Source organism: Macrobrachium rosenbergii, chromosome 12 (genome assembly GCF_040412425.1).
Source record: "Macrobrachium rosenbergii isolate ZJJX-2024 chromosome 12, ASM4041242v1, whole genome shotgun sequence".
NCBI lineage: Eukaryota > Metazoa > Arthropoda > Malacostraca > Decapoda > Palaemonidae > Macrobrachium > Macrobrachium rosenbergii.
In genome coordinates, this window is record NC_089752.1 from 111,833,488 (window position 1) to 111,844,352 (window position 10,865).

Sequence of the window (10,865 nt, forward strand, 5' to 3'; positions counted from 1 at the left end):
TTAATCAGCCCATATATATTTTCAATGTCTGGTTTCTGTAAACAAAGTGTTCAGTTACTCTCTCCTGTTCATTATAGTTACTGAGAGCTATACATTTTCAGAGCTAAATCAAACGGTTTTCAGTCGCGCCTTTTTCTCGATGTTCCCTTTTCTAAAAAAAATTTGCCTTCTTTCTTTATATCATTTAGGTTCTGAGGTTTATAAAAAATACCTTTCACTGTTTTCTCTAAATTTTCCTTTTTCTTAAAAATTCAGAGGACATCACCATCCGTTTCTGTAATGATGGCTTTTAGGGATTTTCATTTTTAAGCTTGAGATGGTTATAAGCGTTCATGTTATATATTACCCCATTCGTTTTATTTAGTTTCTGTGAGATGTAAGCTATACTCTTACTCAGTTATAAAGATAAAAATAACACTCATCAAAAGGGATAAAAATAACTTATAATCGTTTCTTATACTTTTTCTTCTCTTTGATTTTTGAGCTCTTGATTTTTTTTTTATTTTCGTTTATACTGTCAGTTTTGGGATTGTATGCAGAAGGGGTTTCAATTATTTATCTTACTTAAGAATCTCCCGAAATCTTCGAATACTTTTATCTTTACAGTTTCAGATTTCTGATCCTCGCGACTTTCCTTATTTTCTTTAATCTTTTCGTTCTTTTTCGGGTAATGAAATCTGACGCACATTAGATCTGTTACTATTACCACTTGCTGTATGTTAACGCTTCAGTGTCAGACCTTACAAAAGACTCTCTACTGCGCCTACGCCATTTTCTTCAGTAATCTCTTTCATCATCGATACCTTCCCCTATAAATAATCACCTTCGGTTCTATCCTAACCTTTGTGTTGACATCCGAGCTTCCTAACTAATAATATTCAACGTATTCTTCCATCTCCGGAATATCTGATCTCCATAAATGGGTACCTGGATTCGAAGGGTATGGGTTCTCGATTGGCAATGGTTTTTTTGCTTATCCTACGGAATTTTAGTGTCTGAGGCCTGTCCTTTGTAGATTTCAGCTATCACGCTTATCTATTCATTTCCTAAAGTATTAAGTAGATATATTAATTCCTCCTTTTTTTTTTGGAAGTCTATAGCTTTTGAACTTCGCTAATCTCTCTCCTCCATTTAGAGTCAGGAGTTGATTTCTGTCATCAAGTGATCCTGTTCATCTCTTAATTAGTTTCATGAGCTATCAATTATCTGGGTCTGTAGATAATGCTTTTTATATATCTATTAATTAATTACTTAATTATTTATCTATTTATTTATTCATTTACATATTTTTTTTATTTACTCGGTCTGAGGATTATAATTTGTGGCCTACAATCAAATATCTTCGCATTTCTAATTACGGGTATCTATACTCATTACGTTTCAATAACTTCTCGACCTTTTTTTTTTCATCAGCATAAGTGCTAAACCAATCGGCTTACAATTACGTCCCATCATCTTTCTGGTTTCTTCGATACAGAAGTCTTAAGAATCGCTCCTTATTTCTATTCCTTCCCCAATTTTCGTGGGTCACTTCTTTCACCCTTCTGTCGCTCTGACTCCCCGCGATGTTATCTTCCGCGTATTGTGTGTCCTTCTTCTTTCCCGATAGCCTATACAACAACGACGACCACAGCAACGCCAGCACTCACGCGCTCTCTCTCTCCATTGTTAGCCGCACATAGCCGATTAGTCCATGTCCTTGTTCAGTCAGGTGGGCCGTGGAACAGCGCCTGTACAGTAGACTGCCTGCCTGCCTGCCTGCCGGTCTCGTGCATTTACCGCGAGTCCTTGTCTTGTGCCTCCTGCGGTAGGTTGGTTCTACACTCTCCTCCTGGACGCCAAAGGTGCTTCGACCGTGGAAGCGTTGAGCGACTTCGCGAAGCTTCACATCGAAAGCTGGTAAGTTGTGTGGCTTAATTCTTAGCGTTGGCGTTTTATTCGGGACTATACTTTAGTTGAAACGCTTTTCCTGTGATTTTCCTCAACGCCGTTTCCGCATATCCGATCAGCTCTTGCTGTAGTGTACTTGTGTGAACTCGATTATCACCTCCGTTCAGAGTAACTAGTCTTGAAATACGGTTTATGAAGTGTTTTTGATCGGTCCTTCGAGTTCCTCGCTTCGGCATCGGAAAGTAACTGCAAATTACCGCACTTATTCCGTTTTCTGCCATATTTTTCGACGTCAATATGCTTCCCTAATATGCAAACATATTGGACCCTTCAATATGTACGTCATTTTTTAGCATATTCTGTTGCTTTTCATCGTTGTCATTCTTAACATCTCGGCTGACACGACTTTTTAGGATAACTGTAACCCCCCTGAGTAATGTACGTTTTGTATTTTGTGATTATCCTGTTACATCCGGTAATGTCCTGAATTCCCGTTCCGACTGCTCTAAAGCCACGTTGAACAAAATGTGTGATAAAATGCATCGCCGTTCACATAATCCTGTTCATTATTCCGACATGAGTGCAACTCTTGCTTGCTACATTGCACGTAACGAGATCTAGAAGTTTTGGTGGCATACCACATTTCGAATTCTTGCTCCTTAACGTAGGTCTGTGAATAATGGCAAAGTTCTTTTTGAAGTCTACAGATATCTGAATCACTCCTGCGTCATTCCTCGAGTATTTTGCTGTTAACTGGCTGATCGTGAATTTCTCATTTATTTCCAGTCCTCTATGTCCAGAATCTCGTAAGGTGATTCGCGGTACCTTTCCGGTCTATGATTCTGAACTTTTTGTTTTTCTTTTAATCTGGGGAAAATGCGCTCAGATGTGGGCGGCGGCTTGAAGACGATGGGATGAATGTGATGTCCGAATAGTATCGTTATTCATGTAATCATTTGTTGATCCGGAGGAAATCTTACCTAAATAACTTGAACTTTTCCTTCAAGCAAGCATGGCGTAACGTGCGTTGGTGCCAATATATCTGGAAATGAAAGCGAGAGTAATTCTGAGCAGAAAATGTTCTATAAAAATATGGAGTTTAATGCATCGTTTGTCGGTGAGATGAATTTTTAAAATTCATTGCTCTCGGGCGCGCGAGATTGTTTACGGGGGTCGGAGTGTTAGCCTTGGTAGTGGGGGGTGGGGGGAATAGAGCGAATTAGGCGAACGGATTGCTAACCTTTTTACTAAGACATTTTCTTGTTGCAAGTTACCGAACAATGCAACATTACAGTCCCTTCAACTAGTGAGTCACCTTTTAACAGACTTCATGTAATTTTAATGATTAGCTTTACGTATCAAGAAAGTATTGTACATGTTGCTTGGCAACATTCGTCTGTGATCGTTCAATTCTAGCGCGCTCTGTCATGCCGCCTCGTCACGGAGTTCTTGAATCAGTAGTCAGGACTAATCCTACGCCTATGCTGAATGAGTAATAGAGACAGTAGTCATGATGACAAGGGAAAGTAAGGAGGGAAGATGCTGTATTTTGAATAATGTCGGCTTTTTTTCACCTCTTTCGATTGCTGTATGAATAGGCTAACTTTGACAGGAAGGAGGGAAGGGAATTTCATTCATTTGATAGAGACGAAGAGCGTGTTCATAGATACGTTTTTCTCTATGACTGGTGTCTGATGAATACTTTTGATGGAGAAAGGGAGATTTTTAATAATATATTTTCAATCTGTGATCAGTGTTTAATGCTTAGGCCTACCTTTGATGGAGGGGAGGTTCAATTAGGATTCTCTACTTTATTTTAATTGGTGTCCGATGAATACCATTAATGGAGAGGGAGAGGCTTTCAGTGAGCAACAATTTTTGGCCCCCTGCTCAGCATCTAAAGAATGCGCTTGATTTGGAGGTAGGCTAATTTATTCATATCGGCCTAATCGCCACTTTTTTTTTATATATAACTATGGCTTTCACAACCGCGTCATTTAAAAATTGGTTAGGCTAATTGAATTATTAGTAAAGTAATTTTGGAGCATTTATTATCATTATCATATTATATTTTCAAAGTGGCCATCATTGGCGTTGATGCAGAATGCCACTCTTTGCAATATGGAATTTGTCCTTTTTCTCAGAATTTCTGGCATGTTTTTGATGCGCTGTGAAGCTTCCATTATTATCTGCAGCAGCTCCCGTTCGTTGTTAATTTTCGTCTTCTATGCTAGTGATTTCATGTCCCCCTAGAGATAATGATCCAGCAGTGTTAGGTATGGTGATCCTGCAGCCAATTGTGCGGTCCTTCTCGGCCTGGTCACCATTCAGGATGATTTTCATTCGCCCACCAATGTACATTGTGGACACTGTGTAGGCCCCCGCCCCCCCCCCTACGGTTAAACGTAGCTTCATCTGTGAATTAAATGAAATCTAACAGCGAAGCATTATCTACAAAATTCTAGGCGCCCCTCAAACTTTCCCTCCTTAAGATGCTGAGCGGACGAAGCCCTCCACTTCTCAATGCTTTCCTTACTTGCACGTGCGAAAATCCAAGGCGAACGGAGACTCTTTTCGTGCTAATGTCGGGACTGTGATGCACTGTCAGGAATCTCCGTTACCTTTTCGTGTTCCCTTATCCGTTCCGATGTTGCGCACTCCCGTTCAAAAACTTATAAGTAATCACTGTATGCGCACATTCCGCATCAGTGAAACGGTAGGCCATTGTCTCCAGTTTTGTGCTCGCAAAATGAATCAGGAATTCGACACTTATAATCTGCCACGCCCACTTATCTTGGCGGAAGCTACTAAGCGAGATTGTTGAAAGTGGCAAGTGAGTAATTAATCAGCTGGTTGTTAGCCCTCTCTCCCTCCCTCCCCGCCACATCTCAAATCCCTGACCACTCCGACATCCCTTAAACCATCTAACTTGTCTGAGGGCAGTTATTTTGAAAATTCACCTCGCCGACAAAAGAAGCCTTTAAATGCATATCTTTGTAGAACGTTACTTGTTCAGAATTATTTTTTCTTTCTTTTCCAGAAGTATTTGCATAAACTCGCGTTAAACCCTGTACGTTATGGACGTTAATCGTGCTACCGAGTAGAGACTATAAAATAAAATGCGCTCGAAGTCCAAAAGTCAAAAGCGCGGCCGCTAAAGTCAACACCTGACATAAGTTTCGGATACATAAATCATACAAAATATTAAAAGAAATATGTAATTATCAACTTTTTCTACAAACTGGATTCTATTTAAAACGCGGATTCGACAAAAATTAGTGTAACAGACTTTATCGGGGAGAAAAACGATTATACATCAATTTCTTATGGCAGGACAACAGTAGCTTCCTGGTTTGGGGACCTTTCAAAACGCAGTCAGCAATTGATAACAATGGTAGCTATGCTCAGATCTGAGACGACATGATTCTTTTTGTACCGTCCAAAATCTCAGACTCAACGTAACGTTGAAAAGTAGCGTTAATCTTTTTTTTTTATATCCAGTGTCATACATGTCGACAAGTTTGCGAATTCACAGCTAGCACTATTTTTCCTATGGTTATATAAATATAATCCCTTTTATGCACTGGTGTAATTCGTAACCCGTGTGATTTTATTTTATTTTTTTTTTTTTACATTGCTTAGCTCAAAGCACGGTGTGATAAGGTTAGCGGTGCCGTCAACGGCAGCGCGCTTAACATGCTCCTCTAGGCTGGTCAACGTAATGACCTCTGCAGCATTATAACAGTAGGCCAATTAAACTCAACAGTCATAACAACATTTTCAAAATAGGAGTATGAATTACTACGAGTTTTCTTTGAATGTTGAAAACTTAGTCCGTGCTCAAGCTGCCTGTATATTGAAAAATGATTTATAGATCTAAAAAAAAAATAATCTAAGCTTTCTGAGATGTAATGTCTGTTACTAAAGAATTTATTTGTAGAGATTACCTGTTCTTTGAAGAATGGAAGATGATGATGATTTTAATTATATGGAGAAGATGGCTATTAATCGAAATATCTATTACTGTAGTATTAATATCAAGGCCTATGGAACGCTTGTTTTTTAACTGGCTTAAAATATCATTTGCTTAAAAGTCCTTCTGCTCGCTTTTGGTGTACAATTTAATCATTCATAAGGTTACTTGAAGTGCAAGAATGTGAAGATAAGTTTATATGCTTTCTGGCCAGAAATTCTTAATATAGAGATATGAATGCTAAGTGTAATGTATTTATAGTAAGCAAAAACAATCTAACACACCTAGGCCTAGGAACAAAATCTCGGCTGTTACAAAAGAATAATTGTACAAGTGAATATTTTCTGGTAGGCCATAATTTTTTATTTTATGTGGTTAAGAAATATAACTTAATTTAAATTTATTTTTATGAAAATAAAAATATTCCTCTAACAAATATAAACTAAGTGTTTTCAAGATAATTTCATTGCCGCTACTCACTGTAGACCTGTGTTACAGGTGTTTCCGCCGCAACTCTAATTGTTGCTTCAAGCACACTCCGCTCACCCGTTCATATCGGTGGATCCATTCTACTTTTGTATTTACTCATTTACAGTTTTTCAGCGTAAAAACAATCAAATAGGACTGTTTCAAATTTTATGGTTGCACTGGAAACAATATTAACGTTATGGAAAGTTTTTTCGTTTTTTTTCTAACATTTGAGTTGAGGTTTGATGATGACTTTTTTTTTTTGTCAAACGCATCGGCGATGAGAGAACGAATGTTTTGAAAATGTTTCGTAACTGTTTCTCCGAAATTTGGCTACACGTAATATTTTCTTACAGTTTTGAAATATATGACGGATTTCACTCTTATGAAACATATTATGGCCTTATTGCATGAAATAATCGTGTTTTCGCATTTAAATAATTGATTAATATGGAGCATATTAGTTGCCAGTTCGTGAATTTTGAACGAAATCCTATGCAATCATGTCGCATCACTTAAGAGCATAGCTGTACATTACTTTGACTTTTGAAGACACATTTGTAATTAAAGTTCGGTGGTTCTTTTCGTTACTGTACAAACTAAAACGTTAAAGTTCGTTGGGCTTTCACGATAATCACAACAGACGATACTAGTTGATGAGGAAACGTCTCTTTCTTCTAAGTTTGTTTTCTGATAAATCACGACAAAATGTACATAAGCCTTTGAATTTGAGCTTAGGAATCAAAATGCATGCCAAGTTTATCATAACAATTAATCTTGATATTTCATAGCAATAAGTAATGAGAAAGTACAGCGCAAATGTAGGCCTATGCTGTACCGCACTTGTGCAGGAATGCACCTTAGTTTTTAAAAGTAGGTCTAGCATTACATATAGCCTAATTGAGAATTGCAGGATGTACTTTAATGATATAAATTTTCTTTAAATGTCTTAGCTATGACATATCAGTTTTGGGCTTAGAAAATACGCTAAGCCTAGGTTATCCTGCTCTTGTCATATCTAAAGGAAATATACAAACACTATAACGTGTATATTATATATATATATATATATATATATATATATATATATATATATATATATATATATAGTATTATATATACATACATATATATATATATATATATATATATATATTCATGTATACATATATGTATATATATACAGAGTATTTGTGTCAGTGTTTTTTCATAGATATGATGTGCAAGATAAATATGAGACATGGGCAGCCGCATGCGGTGGCAAGAGGGACTCTTGCCCCCGCCTGAAATCCTGGAAAAAAATTATATATATACAGTATATATATGTGTGTGTATATGTATATGTATATGTATATATATATATATATATATATATATATATATATATATATATATATATATATATATATATATATTTATAATGCAAGAAAAATCTTATGGAAATATACCAATGCGGAGAGAGAGAGAGATTATCTATGTGGCCCATATATACAGTGTATATATATATATATATATATATATATATATATATATATATATATATATATATATATATATATATATATATATATATATATATAAAATTGTGTGGAGTGCATAGCCGTTATATACAACACTTATGCTGATGGACAATTAAGATTCGCCTTTCTTGTAAATATTTATCCCTACGTTTCGTAATTCTCATAAGTAATTACATCTTCAAGGGCTCTAAAATAGATAAAAACAACACATAATTAGCACAGAACTCAAACATAAATTTTTTACACTTAAAATTATGCATTTAAATAAATCAAGATATACTGAAATTTACAAAGTATTGGACCAACCTTCCAGCAGAGTAAAAGAAACATAAATGAAAGAAAAAAAAATTTTAAACATACTTTTATTAAAATGCGCTCAGATGTGAAAAGTAATTTTTTGAGACACCAGAATTTTCTTAAAATTAATCATGCCTACAAAAATAAAAGCGTGGGCCACAAACATGGAAGGAAATGCTACAAGAAATGAAAAAAAAAGTTATTTCTTTTCTTGTAGCATTTACGGGGGAGGGTGAAGAAAGGTGAAGGGGGAAGGGAGGAAACCGGTAAGGGGGAAGGGGAGTAGGAAGGTGAAGGGAAGGGGAAAGGGAGGAGAGGGGGAAGGAAGAGGGACGAGGAGGGAAAGAGACCGGGGAAAGGGAAGGGGAGGGAAGATGGAAGGTCAGGGGGAGACGGGAGGGGAGGAGAAAGGAGGAAAGGGGGAAAGGAGAGGGGAGGGGGTATGGGAGGGAGGAAAATGGGAAGGGAAGAGGGGGGGTGGAGGAGGAGGGAAGTGGGAGGGGTTGGGGAAGGGAGAAGTGAATGGGGATGGAAGAGGGAAGGGGAGGGGAGGACACCCGCTAAATTAACACTTGATCGTGTGCTCAGGGAGGGGGGGGGAGTGGGGGGAAAGGGGGAAGGAAGTGGGAAGGGGAGGGAAGGTGGAAGTTGAGGGGATAGAAGAGGGAAGGGGAGGGAAAAGGGAAGGGGAGGGGGAGGACACAGCCAAATCAACACTCGCTCGTGTCCTTCGGAAGGGGAAGGGGAAGGAGAAGGGGAGGGGATAGAAGAGGGGAGGGAAGGAGGAGGACACAGTTAAATTAACAATTTATCGCAAGCTCCGTTAGGGGGACGGGTATGGAAGAGGGAAGGGGAGGGGAAGGGAGGACACAGCTAAATAAACACTTGTGTGCTTCAGAAGGGGAGGAGGGGAGGGGAGGGGAGGGGGACGGGGATGGAAGAGGAGGGAAGGGGAGGAGGAGGACACTGATAAATTAACATTTGATCGCATGCTCCGGATGGGGAAGGGGGATGGAAGAGAGATAGGGAGGGGTAGGGAAGAGGGACGGGGAAGGGGAGGACACAACGAAATTAACACATGGGCCTAAGAAGAGGGAGGGGAGGGGAACGGGGATGGAAGATGGAAGGTGATTGGGAGACGGGAGGGGAGGAGAAAGGAGAGGGAAAAGGGGAAGGAGGGGAGGAGGTGGTACGGGTGGGGAGGAAAATGGGAGGGGGATAGAAGGGAAAGAGGAGGGAAGGGGTGGAGGAGGAGGGGTATGGAAGGAGAAGTGGAAGGGGTGGGGGAAGAGAGAAGGGGAGGGGAGGAAGAGGGAAGGGGAGGGGAGGACACAGCTAAATTAACGCTTGATGGTGTGGTAGGGAGGAGGAAAGGGAGGGGAGTGGGAAAGAAGGGGAGTGGGAAGGGGAAGGGAAGGTGGAAGTTGAGGGGATGGAAGAGGAGAAGGGGAGGGAAAAGGGAACGGGAGGACACAGCTAAATCAACACTCGATCGTGTGCTCCGGAAGGGGGAGGGTGAGGGGAGGGGGACGGGGATGGAAGAGGAGGGAAGAGGAGGAGGAGGAGGACACTGATAAATTAACATTTGATCGCATGCTCCCGAAGGGGGAGGGGGATGGAAGAGGGATAGGGAGGGGATGGAAGAGGGATAGGGAAGGGGAGGGAAGAGGGAAGGGGATGGAAGAGGGAAGGGGAGGGGGATGGAAGAGGGAAGGGAATGGGGATGGAAGAGGGAAGGGGAGGGGGATGACACAGCTAAATTAACACTTGAACGTGTGCTCGGGGAGGGGGCGCGGGAGGGGAAGGGGACGGGGAATGGGGGATGGGAAGGGGAAGGAAGGTGGAAGTTGAGGGGGATGGAAGAGGGAAGGTGAGGGAAAAGGGAACGGGAGGACACTGATAAATTAACATTTGATCCCATGCTCCGGAAGGAGGAGGGGGGTGGAAGAGGGATAGGGAGGGGGAGGGAAGAGGGAAGGGGAGGGGGATGGAAGAGGGAAGGGGAAGGGGAAGGGGAGGGGAGGGGAGGAGGGGATGAGGGAAGGGAAGGGGGAGGACACAGCTAAATAAACACTTGTGTGCCTCAGAAGGAGAATTCAACAAAAATTAGTGTAACAGACTTCGTCGGGAAGTAAAACGATTATACATCAATTTCTTATGGCAGGACAACAGTAGCTTCCTGGTTTGGGGACCTTTCAAAACGCAGTCAGCACTCGATAGCAATGATAGCTATGCTCAAATCTGAGACGACATGATTCTTTTTGCATTGTCCAAAATCTCAGACTCAACGTGACATTGCCAAGTAGTGTTAATCTTTTTTTTTTTTATATCCAGTGTCATACATGTCGACAAGTTTGCGAATTCACAGCTAGCACTATTTTCTCTATGGTTATATAAATATAATCCCTTTTATGCATTGGTATAATTAGTAACCTGCGTGATTTTTTTCTTTTTACATTGCTTAGCTCAAAGCACGGTCTGATAAGCTTAGCGGTGCCGTCAACGGCAGCGCTCTTAACATGCTCCTCTGGGCTAGTCAACATAACGACCTCTGCAGCATTATAACTGCAGACCTAATAAGCTTAACAGTAATTACATTTACAAAATAGGAACATGAATTACTATGAGCTTTCTTTGAAAGTTGAAAACTTAGTCTGTGCTCAAGCTGCCGGTATATTGCAAACAATAATCTAAGCCTTCTGAGACGTAATCTCTGT

The 10,865-nt window shown here is 40.1% G+C and overlaps 4 protein-coding genes across 5 annotated transcripts in view; 3 read left to right on the forward strand and 1 right to left on the reverse strand.

The window, feature by feature from the left end:
* The window catches only part of Hdc (histidine decarboxylase), a 291,191-nt gene that overhangs the window by 214,378 nt on the left and 65,948 nt on the right, over positions 1-10,865 (reverse strand). The window lies entirely within an intron of this gene.
* The window catches only part of LOC136843881 (uncharacterized), a 163,673-nt gene that overhangs the window by 21,399 nt on the left and 131,409 nt on the right, over positions 1-10,865 (forward strand). The window lies entirely within an intron of this gene.
* LOC136843883 (uncharacterized) overlaps positions 1-10,865 on the forward strand; it is a 102,869-nt gene that overhangs the window by 19,993 nt on the left and 72,011 nt on the right. The gene's annotated exons all lie outside the window — the stretch shown is intronic.
* The window catches only part of LOC136843882 (uncharacterized), a 120,860-nt gene continuing 110,306 nt past the window's right edge, over positions 312-10,865 (forward strand). The window contains exon 1 of the mRNA XM_067112757.1: positions 312-1,899. The gene's annotated coding sequence lies outside the window, so the exon portion shown is untranslated. The remainder of the gene's footprint in view (positions 1,900-10,865) is intronic.